The sequence below is a fragment of the Ovis aries genome, chromosome 17, assembly GCF_016772045.2.
Source record: "Ovis aries strain OAR_USU_Benz2616 breed Rambouillet chromosome 17, ARS-UI_Ramb_v3.0, whole genome shotgun sequence".
Taxonomy (NCBI): Eukaryota; Metazoa; Chordata; class Mammalia; order Artiodactyla; family Bovidae; genus Ovis; species Ovis aries.
The window spans coordinates 1241047-1261371 of NC_056070.1; positions in this window are offsets into that span (position 1 = coordinate 1241047).

Genomic DNA, 20325 nt, shown 5'->3' on the forward strand with positions numbered 1-20325 from the left:
TCATGGAAGAAAATCTTAAATCATAAAAGGAAAGGGACAAAGAAGAAATATAAGACCAATAAGAAAATAAGGTTTAAAATTTCAGTAAATACATATCCATCAATAGCTGCCTTAAATGTCAGTGGATTAAATGCTCTAATCAAAAGACAAAGAGTGGGAGAGTGGATGAGAAAACAAGAACCTATGATATGCTGCTTACAAGAGACCCACTTTAGGACAAAGGACATACATATTGAGGGGGTGGAAAAAGAGATTGCATGCAAATGAAAGTGACACAGTGGGGGTTGTAAGACTCATATTGGACAAAGGAGATTTTAAAACAAAGGCCATAAAGAAAGGTAAAGAAGGACATTAGATACTGGTTAAAAGGATCAACACAAGAAAAGGATTTTATACTCATAAAAATTTATGTCCCTAATGAAGGAGCCCCTAAATACAGAAAGCAAATACTAACAGATACAAAGCGAGAAATTTTCAGGAACACGGTAATAGTAGGACACTTTAACGCCCCACTCACATTAATGGATATATCTTCCAGATAGGGAATTGGTAAGGCAACAGAAGTACTAAATTATGCAATAGAAGAGTTAGACTTGATATTTTCGGGACATTAGATTAAAAACAAAAAGTGGAATACATATTCTTTTCAAGTGCACATGGAAGATCCTTTAGGATTGACCACATGCTAGGGCACACAGGAAGCAGAAACAAAAAATAAGGATATCGAAATTGTTCTAAGCATGTTTTCTGATCACAATATGAAAGTTGAAATTAGCCACATGAAAAGAAATGAGAAAAAGAGTGATTACATGGAGGCTAAACAACATGTTACTAAAAAACCAATAAGTCAACAATGAAATCAAAGAGGAAATAAAAAATTAAGTTGAGACAAATGACAATGAAAACAGAATCGTACAAAATCTATGGAATGCAGCAAAAGCAGTTATTAGAGGAAAGTTCCTAGTAATACAAGCTTTCCTAAAAAATGAGAAAAATCTGAAATAAACAATCTAACTTACAACTTAAAAGAATAAAAAAAGAGAACAAACAAAATCTAAAGTCAGCATAAGAAAGAAAATAATAAATATCAGAAAGGAAATAAATAAAATAGAAATTTAAGAAACAAGTACTGTAAAAACAAGAGCTTCTTTCTTGAAAGGATAGACAAACTTGACAAACATCTGGCCAGGTTAACCACAAACAAAAGAGAGAACACAAACACAATAAGAAATGGAAAAGGAGAAATAACTACTAATACCACAGAAAAATAAAATAATAAAATAAAAAGGGGGAGGATACTCCCCAAGTCTCTCAGTGGTAAAGAATCTGACAGCCAGTGCAGGAGATCTGGGTTAGAAATATCTCCTGGAGGAGGAAATGGCAATTCACTCCAGTATTCTTGCTTGGGAAATTCCATGCACAGAGGAGCCTGGCAGGCTACAGCCCATGGGGTCGCAAAGAGTTAGACACCACTAAATAACAATCACAACAACAATAAATGAACAATTATATGCCAAAAAATTTATCAATGTAAGACACACTGACAAGTTTCTAGAAATATGCAGTCCATCAAAATGAGTCAAAAAGAAACAGTTTGATCAGAGAAAGAACCTGTAACTTAAAAAAAAGCTTTCTACAAACAAAAATCCAGTATCAGATGGCTTCACATACAAAGTCTACCCAACATACAAAGGACTTATGCAGATCCTTCTCAAATTCCTTTTTAAAATTATTATTTATTCTTTTAACTTTTATCTCTATATTGAGGTATAGCCAATTAACAATGTTGCAATAGTTTCAGATAAACAGCAAAAGGATTCAGCCATACATACTTATATATCTATTCTCCCCTAACTCCCCTTCCTTCAAGGCTGCCACATACCATTGAACAGATTTTCATGTGCTATAAAGTAGGTCCTTGTTGGTTATCAATTTTAAATATAGGAATGCCTACATGTCCATTCCAAATTTCTCAAACTCTTAAAAGATTGAAGCAGAGGAAAAACTCCAATGGACATTGTATAAGGCCACCATTCAGTTTAGTTCAGTTATTTAGTCGTGTCTGACTCTTTGCAACCCCATGGACTCCAGCACAGCAGGCTTCCCTGTCCATCACCAACTCCTGGAGCTTGCTCAAACTCACATCCATCGAGTCAGTGATGCCATCTAACCATCTTACCCTCTGTCGTCCCCTTCTCCTCCTGCCTTCAATCTTTCCAAGCAACACGGTCATTTCCAATGAGTATTTCTTCACATTAGGTGGCCAAAGTATTGGAGCTTCAGTTTCAGCCATTCCCATGAATATTCAGGGTTGATTTCTTTTAGGATTAACTAGTTTGATCTCCTTGCAGTCCAAGGGACTCTCAAGAATCTTCTCCAACACCACAGTTCAAAAGCATCAATTCTTTGGCTCTCAGCTTTCTTTATAGTCCAACGCTCACATCCATAAGGCTTCCCTGGTAGCTCAGAGGTTGAAGCATCTGCCTGCAATGCGTAAGACCAGGGTTTTATCCCTGGGTTAGGAAGATCCCCTGGAGAAAGAAATGGCAACCCACTCCAGTACTCTTGCCTGGAAAATGGCATGGACAGAGGAGCCTGGTAGGCTACAGTCCATGGGGTCGCAAAGAGTTGGACATGACTGAGCAACCTCACTTTCATTTCACTCACATCCATACATGACTACTGGGAAAACCATAGTTTTCACTAGATGGACCTTTGTTGGCAAAGTAATGTCTCTGCTTTTTAATATCCTGTCTAGGTTAGTCATAGCTTTTCTTCCAAGGAGCAAGTGTCTTTTAATTTTATGGCTGCAGTCACCATCTGCAATGATTTTAGGCCGTTCCTTAAGTAAATCCTGTCACTGTCTCTATTGTCTTTCCATCTATTTGCCATAAAGTGGTGGGACCAGATTCCATGATCTTAGTGTTTTGAATGTTGAATTTTAAGCCAGCTTTTTCACTCTTTTCTTTCACTTTCATCAAGAGGCCCTAAAGTTCTTCTTCGCTTTCTGCCATAAGTGAAATGGTGTCATGATATGATGTCATCTGCATATCTGTGATTGTTGATATTTCTCCTGTCAATCTTGATTCCTGCTTGTGTTTCATCCAGCCTGGATTTCACATGATGTACTGTGCATATAAATTAAATAGGCAGGTTGAAAACATACAGCCTTTATGTACCACTTTCCCAATTTGGAACCAGTCTGTTGTTGAAGCCACCATTACCCTGATGCCAAAACCAGACAAAGACATCGCCAAAAAGAGAATTACACATCAATATCTTTTAGAAGTATAAATGCAAATATTCTCAACAAAATATTAGCATACTGAATACAACAGCACATAAAAAAAGTTCATACACAATGACTATGGGATTCATTTGAAGTTCACCAGGTGAGTTCACCATGTGCAAATAAATCAATGTGCTACACCACATAAACAAAAGACAAAAACTACATGATTCTCTCAAAAGAAACAGAAAAAGCTTCCCTCAAAGTTCAACATCCATTCATGGTAAAAAATTTTACCACAGTGCGTGTTCATGGAACATATCTCAAAATAGAGAAAGCTGTTATTGTCAAACCTATAGCCAATATAATATTCAATGGTGAAAAGTTGAAAGCCAATTCAGCCAAAATCTGAAACAAGAAAAAGAAACCCATTCTCATCACTTCTCTTCAACATAATATTAGAAGTACTAGCCATAGCAATCAGACAAGAAAAATAAGTAAAAATCATCCGAATTGGATGGGAACAGGTAAGATTGTAATGATATGTGCATGATGTAATACTATATATAAAAAACCCTAAAGAATCCACACAAAATCTGCTAGAACTGATAAACAAATTCAGAAACATAGTGGGATACAGAAGTTTGTTGTATTTCTTTCTACCAACAAGAAAATATCAGAAAGGGAATGTAGCTTTTAAAATACCTTTTAAAGCCACAATCCAAAAAAATAAAATACTTGACATACCTCACCAAAGAGGTGAAAGTCTTACATGTGAGAAGTATGTGTGCTAAATTGCTTTAGTCGTTTCCGACTCTGTGCAACCCCATGGACTATAACTCAAGGTTCTTCTGTCCATGGGATTCTCCAGGCAAGAACTGGAGTGTGTTTCCATTTCCTCCACCAGCTGAGAAGTATAAAACAATAATAAATGAAATTAAAGAGGATTTAAAAATTTGGAAAGATATCCCATGTTCTTGGGTTGGAAGAAATTGTATTGTTAAAATGGCTATGCTTCTCAAAGCAATCTGCATGTTTAATGCCATCCCTATCAAATTATCCATGATCTTCCACACAGAACTACAACAAATAATCCTAAAATTCAAAAGGTAACATAAAAGACCAGAATTCCCAAAGCAATTGTGAAGGAAAAGAACAAAAGAGGAGGCATAACCATCCCAGACTTCAGATAACATTACAAACCTCTAGTAATGGTATTGGCACAAAAAAGACATTCAGCAATGGAAGAAAATAGAGAAACCAGAAACTCAAACAGTTATAGCCAATTAATTTTTGACAAAAAAAAAACAAGAATATACACTGAGAAAAAAACAGTTTCCTCAGTAAGTGGTATTGGGAAAGTTGGGCAACTGCATGCAAATCAGTCTAATGATGTTAGAACAAATCCTCTCAACAATATATAAAAAAAAACTCAAAATGACTTTAAGTCTTAAACCTAAGAAATGACACTGCAAAATTCCTAGAAGAGAACACAGAAAAAATATTTTCTGACACAAACTGTGCCAACATTTTCTTAGATCTATCTCTTCTTCCAAAGCAGTAAAATTAAAAATGAAAATAAACAAATGGGAGCTAACCAAACGTACAAGCTTTGGACGGCAAAAGAAACCATAAAAAATAAGACAGAGAACAAGGTGGCAGAGGAGTAGGTAGACATGGAGTATATCTCTTTCCAACGATACATCAGGAACACACCTTCAGACACAGAAGTGAATGCAGAACATAAGCTGAGCGCAGACAAGAGTACCTGACCAGCTGAAAAGAATATATATACCCATGTAAAACTTGGCAGGATGAAGGGACTAGGGGGTAAAGCAGGAGTGTTAGTAGGATTGGACCTGCCCTTTGCAGGTGGGGGAACTGAAGCAGGGGTCCGATCCCCACACTGGGGCAATTGAGTCAGAGGAGAAACATTTAAGGCTGAGAGCAAAATAGCTGATCTGTGGCATTACTAAATGGAATGAGAATCAGATAGTCCTTGCAGCAGCCATACGTACCCCAGACAGCACAGTGGCTGGGAGTTGGAGTTTAGGAACTGTGGAGTAATTCCTGGATGAGGGCTGCTGTTGACTGCAGACAGACAGATCGAGGGGATGTGAGGGAGGAGACTGTGCTGGGAAATGCCTTTGGAGGAAAGCTGGGCAGCCATGAAAGCAAGGCTATATTGCTGAGTCATGTGCAGGGGTGGAGCCATCACCATAGCCTCTCTCCCCCACACACCAGCGTTGGCAGCTGAATAATAGAGAGGCTGGACAGCAAACACCTGACACAGTGAACTGCTGAGCAGGATTCCACCCAGGGTGCTCCTTTGAGTGTCTGATGTGCCAAACAACAGAGAAGAACCCCAGGCAAGGAAGTCTTTAAAGTGCCTGAAAGGGCAGAGCTACGAAGAAAGAGCTACTGACCAAAGAGGCCCTCTGATTGGCAACTACAAGAGGCTCGAAAAAAGATTCTGATAGGGCCATAACACTTGCAGTCGGAGGGAGTCCATGCCCCTGCACACTTGGCACTGCCAGGGTCCCCACAAGCCAAGCAGCTATGAAACCTTTGCTCAACTTTCACTGGGGCAGAGCAGCAACAGGCAAAAAAAGAGTCTTGTACCTATGCACACAGGGTCACTTCAGTAGTACCCTACTCTTTGTGACCCTGTAGACTGTGGCCTGCCTGGGGTCTCTATTGGTGGGTGTGGGGGTGGGGAGGCATTCTCCAGGCAAGAATACTGGAACATATTGACCAATACTGGTTGCCATCCCTTCTAGAGCACTATATTTCCTACTTCCCTAGCTGCTAATTCCCCTGAGTACCTCATGCTGCCAGAACTCCCGTGACCCAAGCAGCTGCACTACCTCCACACCTGGCCCTCACAGAGGAAGACCCAAGGTCTCCAGGGCAGCCTCAGGAGCAAACCCCAGTGGACGACCCACATGCAGAGGTGGAAATAAAACCACAATTGAAACCTAGGGGCAGTGTGACTAAGGAAGAAGACCCAAAACCCTCCCATGAGCCATACAGCTGCAGATTAAATCCAGATGATCAACTAGGCAGACTCTGTATCTATGGAAAAGGTCATTGAGATCTCCCACAAAAGAAAATGCACTAGTTCTGATAGCTATAGACATTGGAGGCAAGAACACATTGGATTTGGTCCAGATTAGAATCTGAGCTACCCCCACAGCAGGTCCAGAGCTCAGCACAGAGTCAGAGGGCATCCTAAGGAGGTGAGGTGGACTGTGACTCCTAGGAAGGGAAAGGACTCTGACAGAAGTGACTCAAGTAAAACATTTATTATTCTTATGCTTTGACTTGTTCTGTAGATTATTTTGGATTTTTTCTCCCTCCCCCCCCGCCCCTGTAGTTGTTGACTTTATTGGCACTATGTGATCTAATTAAGGTTTGAGCTTTTTTTCTCCTTTTATTCTCAGTCACATTTTTTTATTGTTATAAATCTGTTCTTCTATGTTGGGCTTTTGCAGTTCTGAGGAGTTTTCCTTTATTTATTTATTTGTTTTTCTTTTTTTAATTTTAATGTTTAATTTTTTAAACCTATTACTATTTTTCTACATTTATTCTTTCATTTGTTTTTCCTACTGCTCTTTTCCCCTTGCAGTTAATCTTTAATATATATAAATAAAAAAGCTGTGGTACATATACACAATCGAATATTACTCAGCTATTAAAAATAATGCACTTGAATCAGTTTTAATGAGGTAGATAAAACTGAAGTGTATTATACAGAGCGAAGTAAGTCACAAAGAAAAACACCAATACAGTATATTAATGCCTATATACAGAATTTAGAAAAATGGTAACAATGACCCTATACGTGAGACAGCACAAGAGACACAGATGTAAAGAACAGACTTTTGGACTCTGTGGGAGAAGGTGAGGGTGGGATGATTTGGGAGAATAGCACTGAAACATGTATATTATCATATGTGAAATAGATCGCCAGTCCAGGTTCACGCATGAGACAGGGTACCCAGGGCTGGTGCACTGGGATGACCCTAAAGGATGGGATGGGAATAGGGGGGAGGTTCAGGATTGGAAACACATGTACACCCATAGCTGATTCATGTGAATGTATGTTAAAAACCACCACAATATTGTAAAGTAATTAGCCTCCAATTAAAATATATAAATAAATTAAAAAAATCTTCTTTATCTACCTCTATTTAACTTTGCATATTTATTCTTTCTTTCTTTTCTTTCTTTCCTTTTCTCTCAACATATTTGTTAGTTTTATTTTCATTGCTTTATTTCCCAATTCCCCTTGCTTTAGTTTTGTTTTCCAGTTTGTGTATGAGTTAGTTTTGTTCTGGTAGATATCATTTTTGGTTGCCTTTGTTTGCTGGTCAAGCTATTGTACTTTACTTTTGTTGGACTGTTTTGATTTTGCTTATGGGTGTTTATGTATATGTGTATATTCAGTCACACTTTTTATAGCTGTTATAAACCTCTGTCTCTACACTGGAATTTTGCAGTTCTGTGGAGTTTTCCTTTTTTTCTTCTTCCATTTTTTTCCCCTCTTTTTTATAGTTTTAATTTTTTTAACCTATTATATTTTTCTACATTTATTCCTTTGCTTACCTTTCTTGCTGTCTTTTCCCCTTGCAGTTAATCTTTAATGTATATAAATCTTCTTCATCTACTTCTATGTAACTTTGCATACCATTCTTTCTTTCTTTTCTTTCCTTCCTTTCCTCTCAACATATTTGTTAGTTTCATTTTCACTGCTTTATTCTCCACTTGGCACTTTGCTTTAGTTTTGCTTTCCAGTTTGTGCTTTAGTTAGTTTTGTTCTTAACTGGTAAATATAATTTTTGATTTCCTTTGTTTGCTGGGTCAAACTAATGTATTTTAATTATGTTGGACTGTTTTGACTTTGCTTATGAGTGTATATGTATATGTGTATATTCCATTATTTTAATTACTATTGGCCTGATTTTGTAACTGATGTTTATCTGGGGTTCATCTTTTGTTTCTCTTTTTGGATATTTGTTTTATGCTCACTTAATGCCATAAAAAGCCACTTGTGGAATCTTAATTCCTGACAGAGATCAAGCCCTGAGCCTTTGGAATGGGAGGACTGACTCCAAGACCTTAGACTACCAGAGAACTAACCCTAGGGGGTTTCAAATAGTGAGAACACACACAACAGAAACCACTGGAATTAAAGACCTGGCATCACACAACCACCAGTAGCATACTGTGTAGGATGCCTCAACTAAACAACAAATAAAACAAAAACAAAAATCCAATCATCAGCAGACAGGATTACCACTTAACTCAGGCTTGCCCATCAGAGGACAAAGAAACTAACAAAAACTCAAATCTCAAAAACTAACGGAAATACAAAACACTATTCAAACCTTACACAAACTACTGGACCAACCTTAAGAGGGAAGAAACCAAAAGGAAGAAAGAATTCAACCTTAAAGCTTGGGGAAAGGAGACCTCAAACGCAATAAGTTAAAAAAAAAAAAAAAGGCAGAGATATACTACACAAATGAAGGAACAAACTAGAAACACAGAAGTCAAAACAAATGAAGAGGAAATAGGCAAACTATCTGAAAAAGAATTCAGAATAACGATAGTAAAGATGATTAATAGCCTTGAAAACAAAATGGAAAAAATGCAAGAATCAATTAACAAAGACCTAGAAGAATTAAAGAATAAACATACAGTGATGAACAACACAATTACTGAAATTAAAAATATTCTAAAAGGAATCACTAGCAGAATGTCTGAAGCAGAAGAACGAATCAGTGGGCTGGAAGATAAAATAGTGGAAATAAATTCTGAAGAGCATAATAAAGTAAAAGGAATGAAAAGAACTGAAGACAGTCTCAGAGACCACTGGGACAATATCAAATGCACCAGCATTTAAATTATAGGGGTCTCAGAGGAAGAGAAGAAAAGAAAGGGTATGAGAAAATTTTTGAAGAGATTATAGTTGAAAAGTTCCCCAACATGGAAAATAAAATATTTAATCAATCCAAGCATCATAAAGAGTCCTATACAGGGTAAACCCAAGGAGAAACACACCAAGATACATACTAATCAAACTAACAAAGACTAAAAACAAAGAAAATATTAAAAGCAGAAAGGGAGAAGGAACAAGTAACGTACAAGGAAAACCCCATATGCTTAACAGCTAACCTTTCGGCAGAGACCCTGCAGGCTAGAAGGGAGTGGCAGGATATATTTAAAGTACTGAAGGGGAAAACTCTACTGTACCCGGCAAGGATCTCATTCAAAATTGATGGAGAAATAAAAAGCTTTTCAGACAAGCAAAAGTTAAGAGAATTCAGTACCACCAAACTAGTTTTACAACAAGTGTTAAACAGACTTAGACTGTTTAACAGTTTAAGTTAAACAGACTAAATGTTAGACAGACTTAACAGAATTTCTTGTTAAACAGTTAAGAAATACAAAAGAAGAAAAAAGATCTACAAAATTAAACCCAAACAATTAAGAAAATGGCAACACGAACATTCATATCAACACTTACTTTAAATGTAAATGGATTAATAGTCCAACCAAAAGACAAAGATTGATTGAATGGATACAAAACAAGACTCATATATATGCTGTCTACAAGGAACACACTTCAAACCTAAAGACACATATGAGAAGTTGGAAAAAAATCTTCTATGCAAATGGGAAGCAAAAGAAAACTGGAGTAGCAATCCTCATATCAGACAAAATAGACCTTAAAATAAAGATTACAAGAGATAAGGATGGACACTACATAATGACCAAGGGATCAATACAAGAGGAGGACACAATTGTAAACATCTATGCACCTGACATAGGAGCACCTTAATACATAAGACAAACACTAACAGACATAAAAAGAGAAATTGACAATAACACAATGATAGTAGGAGACTTTAAAATACCACTCACAAAAGGAAAGATCATCAAAACAGAAAATTAAGAAGGAAACACAAGTCTTAAATGATACATTAGATGAGATGGATCTCATTGATATCTTCAGGACATCCCACCCAAATGCAGAAGAATACACCTTCTTCTCAAGTGCATATGGAACATTCTCCAGGATAAACCACATCTTGGGTCACAAATTTAAGATATTTGAAATCATATTAAGTATCTTCTCTGACCACATCACTATGAGACTAGATATCAATTACAGGAAAAAAATTGCAAGAAACACAAATACATGGAGATTAAACACGTTTCTAAGTAACCAATAAGTTACTGAAGAAATGAAATAGGAAATCAAACATTTCTAGAAACAAATGACAATGAAAACACAACTCAAATCCTATGGGATGCAGCAAAAGCAGTCCTAAGAGGGAAGTTTATAGCAATACAATCCTACCTCAAGAAACAAGGAAAACATTGAACAGACAACATAACTTTACACCTGAAACAACTGGAAAAAAAACCCCACAAAATTAGTAGAAGGAAAGAAATCATAAAGATTGGAGCAGAAATATATGAAACAATATTAAAGATAAATAAAACTAAAAGCTGGTTCTTTAAGAAGATAAAATTGCCAAACCTTTAGCCAGTCTTATCAAGAAAAGAGGAATAATAATAATAAAAATTAGATATGAAAAAGGAGACATTACAACAGACAATGCAGAAATACAAAGGATTATAAGAGACTATTATGAACAACTATATGGCAATTAAATTGATAACCTGGAAGAAATGGAAAGATTCTTGAAAACGTTCAATCTCCCAAGACTGAAACAAAAAGAAATAGGAACTATGAACAACCCAATTACAAGCACTGAGATTGAAGCTGTGATAAAATATCTCCCCCCAAAACAGCCCAGGACCAGATGGCTTCACAGGAGAATTCTATCAAACATTTAGAGAAGAGCTAATGCTTATCCTTCTAAAACTCTTTCAAAAACTTGCAGAGGAACAAACACTTCCAAACTCATTCTATGAGGTCACTATCACCCTGATACCAAAACCAGACAAAGACAACACACAAAAATAAAACTACAGTCCATTATCACTGATGAACATAGATGCAAAAATCTTCAACAAAATTTTAGAAAACAGAATTCAGCAACACATCAAAAACACATCAACACCATGATCAAGTTGGGTTTATCCCAGGAATGCAAGGATTCTTCAGTATACACAAATCAATCAATGAGATACACCATATTAACAAACTTAAAGATAAAAAGCATATGATAATCTCAATAGATGCAGAAAAAGCCTTTAACAAAATTCAGCATCCATTTATGATTAAAGCTCTTCAAAAAATGGGCATAGAAAGAACCTACCTCCACATAGTAAAGGCCATATATGATAAGCCTACAGCAAATATTATTCTCAATGGTGAAAAGCTGAAAGCATTCCCCCTAAGATCAGGAACAAGACAAAGATGTCCACTTTACCACTATTATTCAGTATAGTCTGGAAATCTTAGCTACAATAATCAGAAAAGAAAAAGAACTAAAAGGAATCCAGCTTGGAAAAGAAGAAGTAATGATTTCTGTGTTTTCAGATGATGTGAGACTGTACATAGAAAACCTTGAAGATAGTATCAGAAAATTACTAGAGATAATCAGTGAATTTAGCAAAGTTTCATGATACAAAATCAATACTCAGAAATCATTTGCATTTCTATATACTAACAATGAAACATCAGAAAGAGAATCAGAAAGGAATCAATCTCATTCACAATTGCCAAAAAATAAATAAATAAATAAATAGATAGATATCTAGGAAAAGAATTGTACACAGAAAATTAGAAGACACTAATGAAAGAAATCAAAGATGACATAAACAGATGGAGACATATTCCATGTTCCTGGGTAGGAAGCATCAATATTGTGAAAATGACAGTGCTACCAAATGTAATCTACAGATTCAGTGAGATCCCTATCAAATTACCAACTGCAGTTTTCACAGAACTAGAACCAAATATTTTACAATTAATATGGAAACACAAAAGACCCCGAATAGCCAAAGTTTTCTTGAAAAAGAAGAATGGAGCTGGATGAATCAACCTTCCTGACTTCAGATTATACTGCAAAGCTGTAGTCATCAAGACAGTATAGTACTGGCACAAAAACAGAAAAATAGACCAATGGAACAAGATAGAAAGCCCAGAAAAATATCCATGCACCTGTGGTTACTTATTTTTGACAAAGGAGGTAAGAATATGCAGTGGGGCAAAGACAGCCTCTTCAATAAATGGTGCTGGGAAAACTGGACAGCTACATGTAAAGAATGAAATTAGAGCAGTTCCTAACACCATACACAAAAATAAACTCAAAATGGATCCAAAACCTAAATGTAAGACCAGAAAATATAAAATTCTTAGAGGAAAACTTAGGTAGAACACTCGATGACATAAATCAAAGCAAGATTCTCTATGACCCACCTCCGAAGTAATGGAAATAAAAACAAAAGTAAACAAGTGGGACCTGATTAAACTTAAAAGCTTTAGCACAGCAAAGGAAACTACAAGCAAAGTGAAAAGACAACCCTCAGAATGGGAGAAAATAATAGCAAATAAAACAACTGACAAAGGATTAACTTACAAAATATACAAGCAACACATATAACTCAATGCCAGAAAAACAAACAACTTAATAAAAAAGTGGGAAAAAGACCTAAACAGAATTTTCTCCAAAGAAGACACACAAGGGGCTAACAAACACTTGACAAGATGTTCAACATCTCTCATTATTAGAGAATTGCAAATCAAAACCACAATGAGATACCACCTCACACTGGTCAGAATGGCCAACATCAAAAAGTCTACAAACAAAATGCTCGAGAGGGTGTGGAGAAAATGGAACACACTTGCACTGTTGGTGGCTGGGGATGTAAATTGATACAGTCACTATGGAAGACAGTATGGAGATTCCTTAAAAAACTAGGAATAAAACCACCATATGACCCCAAAATCTCACCCTTAGGCGGATATCCTGAGAAAACCAAAATTGAAAAAGACACATGTCTCCCATTGTTCATTGCAGAAGCAACCTAGATGTCCATTGACAGATAAATGGATAAAGTTGAAGTACATATACTCAATGGAATATTACTCAGCCATAAAAGTGGACACATCTGAGTCGGTTCTGATGAGGCAGATGAACCTAGAACCTATTATAGGGAGTGAAGCGAGTCAGAAAGAGAAAGATAAACATTGTATTCTAACATACATATTCTTGCCTTGAGAATCACAGGGATGGGGGAGCCTGGTGGGCTGCCATCTATGGGGTGGCACAGAGTTGGACACGACTGAAGTGGCTTAGCAGCAGCAGCAGCAGCAGCAGTCTTTATCTTGGAGAAGGAATTGGCAACCTATTCCAGTATTCTTGCCTGGAGAATCCCAGGAATGGAGGAGCCTGGTTGGCTGCCTTCTATGGGGTCGCATACAGTCCGACATGACTGAAGCAACTTAGCAGCAACATACATATATGGAATCTAGGAAAATGGTACTGAAGAATTTATTTACAGGGCAGAGTGGAGAAACAGACATAGAGAACAGACTTATGGACATAGGGAGAGGGGAGGAGAGGGTGAGATATGTGGAAAGTGTTACATGGAAGCTTACATTACCATATGTAAAATAGATAGCCAATGGGAATTTGCTGTATGGCTCAGGAAACCCAAATAGGAGCTCTGTATCAACCTAGAGGGATGGAATGGGGAGGGAGATGGGAGGGAGATTCAAAAGGGAGGGGATATATATATATATACCTATGGCTGATTCATGTTGGAATTTGACAGAAAACAACAAAATTCTGTAAAGCAGAATTATCCTCAATAAAAAATATATTAAAAAAAAAGAAAAAGGCAGCCTATAGAATGGGAATAAAATATTTGCAAACAATGTGACTGACAAGGGCTTACTTTTTAAAATATTCAAACAGCTCATTAAACTAACAACAACAGCAATAACCCAAATATCCAATTAGAAAATGAGCATGAGATCTGAAGAGACATATCTCCAAAGAGGAAATACAGATGGTCAACAGACATATGAAAAGATGCTCAGCATTGCTAACTATTAGAGAAATGTAGATCAAAACTACAATGATGTACTACCTGACACCAGTCAGAATGGCCATCATTAAAATGTCTACAAATAACAAATTTTGGAGAGGTTGTGGAGAAAACAGATGCATCCTACACTGTTGGTGGGAATTTAAGTTTGTACAGACATTGTGGAAGACAGTATGGAAGTTTCTCAGAAAACTTAAAATAGAAATGCCATGTAATCCAGCAATTCTACTCCTGAACATATATCCAGACAAAACTATAATTTAAAAAGATACATGTACCCTTATGTTCATAGCAGCACTATTAACATTAGCCATGACATGGCAACAACATATATAGCCATAGACAGATGAGTGAATAAAGAAGTGGTACATACATAAAATGGAATACTACTCAGCCACAATAAAGAAGGGAATAATGCCATCTGCAGCAATATAAATACAACTGAAGATTGTCATACTAAGAAAGTCAGAAAGAGAACGACAAATACCATATGATATCTTAGATGTGAAATCTAAAAGGTTATACAAATGAACTTATCAATGAAACAGAAATAGAATCAGGGACATAGAGAACAGTGTAATGGTTACCAGTGGAGAGGATGGTGGGAGAGGGTTGGATTGGGAATTTGTGATTGGCATATATAAACTGGCATATATAGAATGGATTAAGAACAAGGTCCTATTGCATACCACAGATAAATCATATTCAGTATTGTGTGATAAACTGTAATAGAAATGAATGTGAAAATGTATTCATGTGTATAGCTGAGTCACTTTGCTGTACAGCAGTAAGTATGACTTTGCAATTCAAGTGTACTTAAAAAAAATAAAACTCTAGGTCATTTTTTTTTTATTCTGACAATAAAATAATGGAGAGAGAAAGAACACTGTACTTAAAAGTTTCACAAAATGGGCCCATAGAAAAGAGCTATTGGAGATGGATAAATGTAGAGCAATATCTTTTGGAAACTGGATAAGAACAAAATTCAGAATTCTGTGCTGTGAATGAATGGGTAGATTATAGGAGTTTAAATAAGATTAATTAAAATAAAATTAATTTAAATAAGATTAATTTTGTTAATAGGATCTGGGTTTTCTAGATGTATTCATTCTTATGAATAGTTGACACACACAAATCTAGGATCACAAATTTCTTTGAATTTAATTTCAGGGACTCAGAATAGAACTGTAGTTTGTTGATAATCAGGTATATTCCTACAAACATAAATCAGAGGATGAATGATTTTATAAAACCAAACTGAAAGAAGAGATTGATGAGAAGACTGAAGTGATATAGAGAAGGTAAAGCAGATCGCAGGCTACATGAGGCTCTATGAGCTTCTGAGACACAACTTCATTTATCTCTTTATTCAACAAATATTTACTATTTGTTAATCACCTATTATATGGTGGTCAGTGTACTATTTCTGATGATAGTGAAAAGAAGCAGAGAAATATGGCCTTGCTGTCAATGAAGTTTAGTCTAAAACAGGACGATGTTATACAAATAGTTATATAATTAATACTAAACATGTAGAACATAACAAGAGTAACCAATGTGCTGTTTCATAACTTTTTCTACATAAGCATGACAGTGATCTCCTGAGTAAGGAAATTTTTCTAACAATCAAGACTGATTATAGAAGATATTGCCAGGGGAAAGAATTACTATTTTAACCAAAGTGAGCTGCTGTATTAAATATTAAAATGGATACTATGCATGCATTGTATGTATGTGTGTGTGTATATATATATATATATATATACACACACACATATTTCTCCTATAAGAAATACAGCTTCATCAGGAAAAGATAATTGAGCTGAGCAATCTTTTCTACCTCGAATTTTAATATCCTTGAATGTTCCAAAGTTACTTTGTTTTTTTAAAGCCAAAGAGTCCTTCTTAGAGATTGTGATCACTAATCTCACTTGAGATAGTGGAAATACTGAGACAAAACACAGTTCAAACCATATCCTAGTTATAATCTGTTCACTTTGTTTCTGCCTAAAATAAAGCAGAACCTATGGCTAAAAGGCCCAACAGTTCATTCTTAAGAAATTAATTTACAAAACAATTTAAAAAAATGTCTTCCTTGGCCACCACAGAAAGATCATCTTAGATAGCTGAGATCAGTTCAGTTCAGTCGCTCAGTCGTGTACGATTCTTTGTGACCCCATGAATCGCAGCACGCCAGGCCTCCCTATCCATCACCAACTCGTGGAGTTCACTCAGATTCACGTCCATCGAGTCAGTGATGCCATCCAGCCATGTCCTCCTCGGTCGTCCCTTTCTCCTCCTGCCCCCAATCCCTCCCAGCATCAGAGTCTTTTCCAACGAGTCAACTCTTCGCATGAGCTGGCCAAAGTACTGGAGTTTCAGCTTCAGCATCATTCCTTCCAAAGACATCCCAGGGCTGATCTCCTTCAGAGTGGGTTGGTTGGATCTCCTTGAAGTCTAAAAGCATATTTAAAAAACAAGGAAAACTGATTTTGCCCAGAAGGAGAAGGATAACAAGGCAGAATTCTAGCCTCTATAAATATTACATAATCCTTTTAATTGAAAAGAATAAAAATTCACTTGGGATAAAATATTTGGATGCTTGTTTCAGTTATTCTGTTAGTATAAACCTGGTCTCCTCCGTGTAGCAAGAAGAATTGGCGGCAAATTAAATGGTGCTGTTCACTCAGTGTAAGGTGTTGTTCTTTCTACCTTGGGGAGGAGGAGATGGGGAGTAGAAGACACTGAAGCCAGGGGCTCTGATTTAAAATGGAGCATCTGACTCTTGAATATCCCCCAGCACTTGTCAGAGATGTAAGCTGGATTTCAGTTAAGATAATTACATTTTGCTTGTCTAATGCCCCTAGCAATTTCAAGTGGGACCTTCATTTTCCACCAGAAATTAAACACGTGATGCTGTGTTTAACTAAACAGCTTCCAGTGTGGTAGTACACAGGTGGTGGTGTTTCTGAGGTCAGTAATATGATTTCACTAGACGCCCATGCCCACATTACCCAGGCTCATATTCTTGCCAGGGAAGTTTCTAATCTGAGATCTTCAGTAGAGAAAATAAATCTATCTTTAAGAAAGAAAGATGAATTTAGAAATGTAAGAAGACAGAGGGGGTTTTATTGGGGTTTTGTCTTTGTTTTAACAGGCTGAATTTCAAGGTAGCTCCTCAGTATGTATTCCAGGGAACCAATTTAGTCTGGATTGTCTATTCTTGCTCCTTAAAAAAAAATATTATTTATGTATTTATTTTACTTTACAATATTGTATTGCTTTTGCCATACATTGACTTGAATCCACCATGGGTGTACATGTGTTCCCCATCGTGAACCCCTCTTCCACCTCTCTCACCATCCCATCCCTCTGGGTCATCCCAGTGCACCAGCTCTGAGCACCCTGTATCATGCATCGAGCAAAGCAATCTTGAGAAAGAAGCATGGAACTGGAGCAATCAACCTGTCTGACTCCAGTCTCTACTATGCTTGCTCTTTTTACAGGAACCTTGGAATCAGTATTGGTCTTGGTACAACAATGTCAATGACGGGAAGCATTCCAGGGATTTGGAAGAACTTGAACAATTAAATGGTCAGAGAATCCTCAGACACATTTTCTTTATTTATGGTTACTGAAAATATTCTCACTTAAACAATTTAATTGAATAGAAATAAGGTTAAAAATCTAGATATAAACCACCCAAGGTAAAAATTGCTGTACTGAACTCAATGTCACTGAGTTAATATGTCACCCCAAAATTTATATTATTCTTTTGAATGGATTCAAATAAGAATTTTAACAATAGGTATAATTCTGCCTCAGAAAATTTTCTAATTAAAAAAAATAAAAATCACTTCATATTTTGAATCTAACATAAATAGAATGAGGCGTTTTGACAGAATATATTCTGATCAGTACAATATATTGTATGTATATGAAAATGCAAGCTTTTTATAAACTACAAAGAGGATAAGATTATAAGCTAAAGTTGCAGAGAGGATATTATGATTGTCAAAAAAGTAGAATATTAAAAATTTTATTGTTGCCTATTTAAGAAATTAGATAAGAGAGAGAATAATATGGTAAAATTTGGAGCTAATTTCTCTATTGGTCCACTTAGATAAACTATCTTTTAATGATTTTAATGGTAATACTTCAGAGTATATTGAAATAAAAAGTCCTTCATCATTGGTTATTTGTGTGGTCCTCATTTGTTGTAATAACAATATTGGCAATTACAGTAATCTTTATAATTTCACATTATTGGTGATCTCAAAATATTAAACGAATACAAAACGGTATCATTGAACTGGTCAGAAAATGAATCATTTTCTTATGCAGGAGAAAAGGTGCATTGTTTGGTTTGCTAGAGATTGATAAAGGAAGGAAAAAGACCAACACTTCTGCAATTTTTTTCTGCAATTTTATTTATTTTTTTAAAGAGAAGAGTAATGCAAGTATCCACTGGCATACTAAGCTATGAAATATAATCTAATACATTTCCAGGTTTAAGAAAAAAAGAGAAAACTGTTTAGTCACTCTGTTTTGAACAATGAAGGAAAAACTCAGAAAACAGCAGGAACTTGTTCCCTTATCAACTTTCCCTCATCCTTATCACTGAGCTCCATTTTTTTTAATTTTCTAGACAATTTCAGTGTCCTATCTTTTTGCCTTTTCATACTGTTCATGGGGTTCTCAAGGCAAGAATACTGAAGTGGTTTTCCATTCCCTTCTCCAGTGAACCACATTTTGTCCGAATGTGGTCTCCACCATCCTGGGTGGCCTTACATGGCATCTCATAGTTTCATTGAGTTAGACAAGGCTGTGGTCTAAGATCATGGCTACTTGTCACACAACTTCATGGAAAATAGATGGGGAAACAGTGACAGATTTTATTTTTGGGGGCTCCAAAATCACTGCAGATGATGACTGCAGCCATGAAATTAAAAGAAGTTTGTTCCTTGGGAGAAAAATTATGACCAACTTAGACAGCTTATTCAAAAGCAGAGATATGACTTTGCCAACAGAGATCCCTCTAGTCAAAGCTATGATTTTTCCAGTGGTCATGTACGGATGTGAGAGTTGGACTATAAAGAAAGCTGAGCACTGAAGAATTGATGATTTTTAACTGTGGTGTTGGAGAAGACTCTCGAGAGTCCCTTGGACTGAAAGGAGATCCAACCAGCCCATCCTAAAGGAAATCAGTCCTGAATATTCATTGGACGGACTGATGTTGAAGCTGAAATTCCAATACTTTGGCCACCTGATGTGAAAAACTGACTCATTTGAAATGACCCTGCTGTTGGGAAAGATTGAAGGTGGGAGGGGAAGGGGATGACAGAGGATGAGATGTTTGGATGGTTACTAAGGCCCACTTGACTTCACAATCCATGATGTCTGGCTCTAGGTGAGTGATCACACCATCATGATCATCTGGGTCATGAAGATCTTTTTTGTATAGATCTCTGTATTCTTGCCGCCTATTCTTAATATTTTCTGCTTCTGTTTATTGAGCCCATCTCTGCATGAAATTATCCCTTGTTATCACTAATTTTCTTGAAGAGATCTCTAGTCTTTAACACTCTATGTTTTCCTCTGTTTCTTTGCAGTGATCCTTGAGGATTTGATTTAGCTCAAACTTGAATGGTCTCGTGGTTTTCCCTACTTTTTTTTTTTTTAATTTTAAAATCTTTAATTCTTACATGCATTCCCAAACATGAACCCCCCTCCCACCTCCCTCCCCATAACATCTCTCTGGGTCATCCCCATGCACCAGCCCCAAGCATGCTGCATCCTGTGTCAGACATAGACTGGCGATTCAATTCACATGATAGTATACATGTTAGAATGTCTTTCTCCCAAATCATCCCACCCTCTCCCTCTCCCTTTGGCAACAAGGAGTTCATGATATGAGCCATAGTCAGCTCCTGGTCTTATTTTTGCTGACTGTATAGAGTTTCTCCATCTTTCGCTGCAAAGAATATAATCAATCTGATTTTGGTGTTGGCCACCTGGTGATGTCCATGTGTAGTATCTGCTCTTGTGTTTTCGGAGGA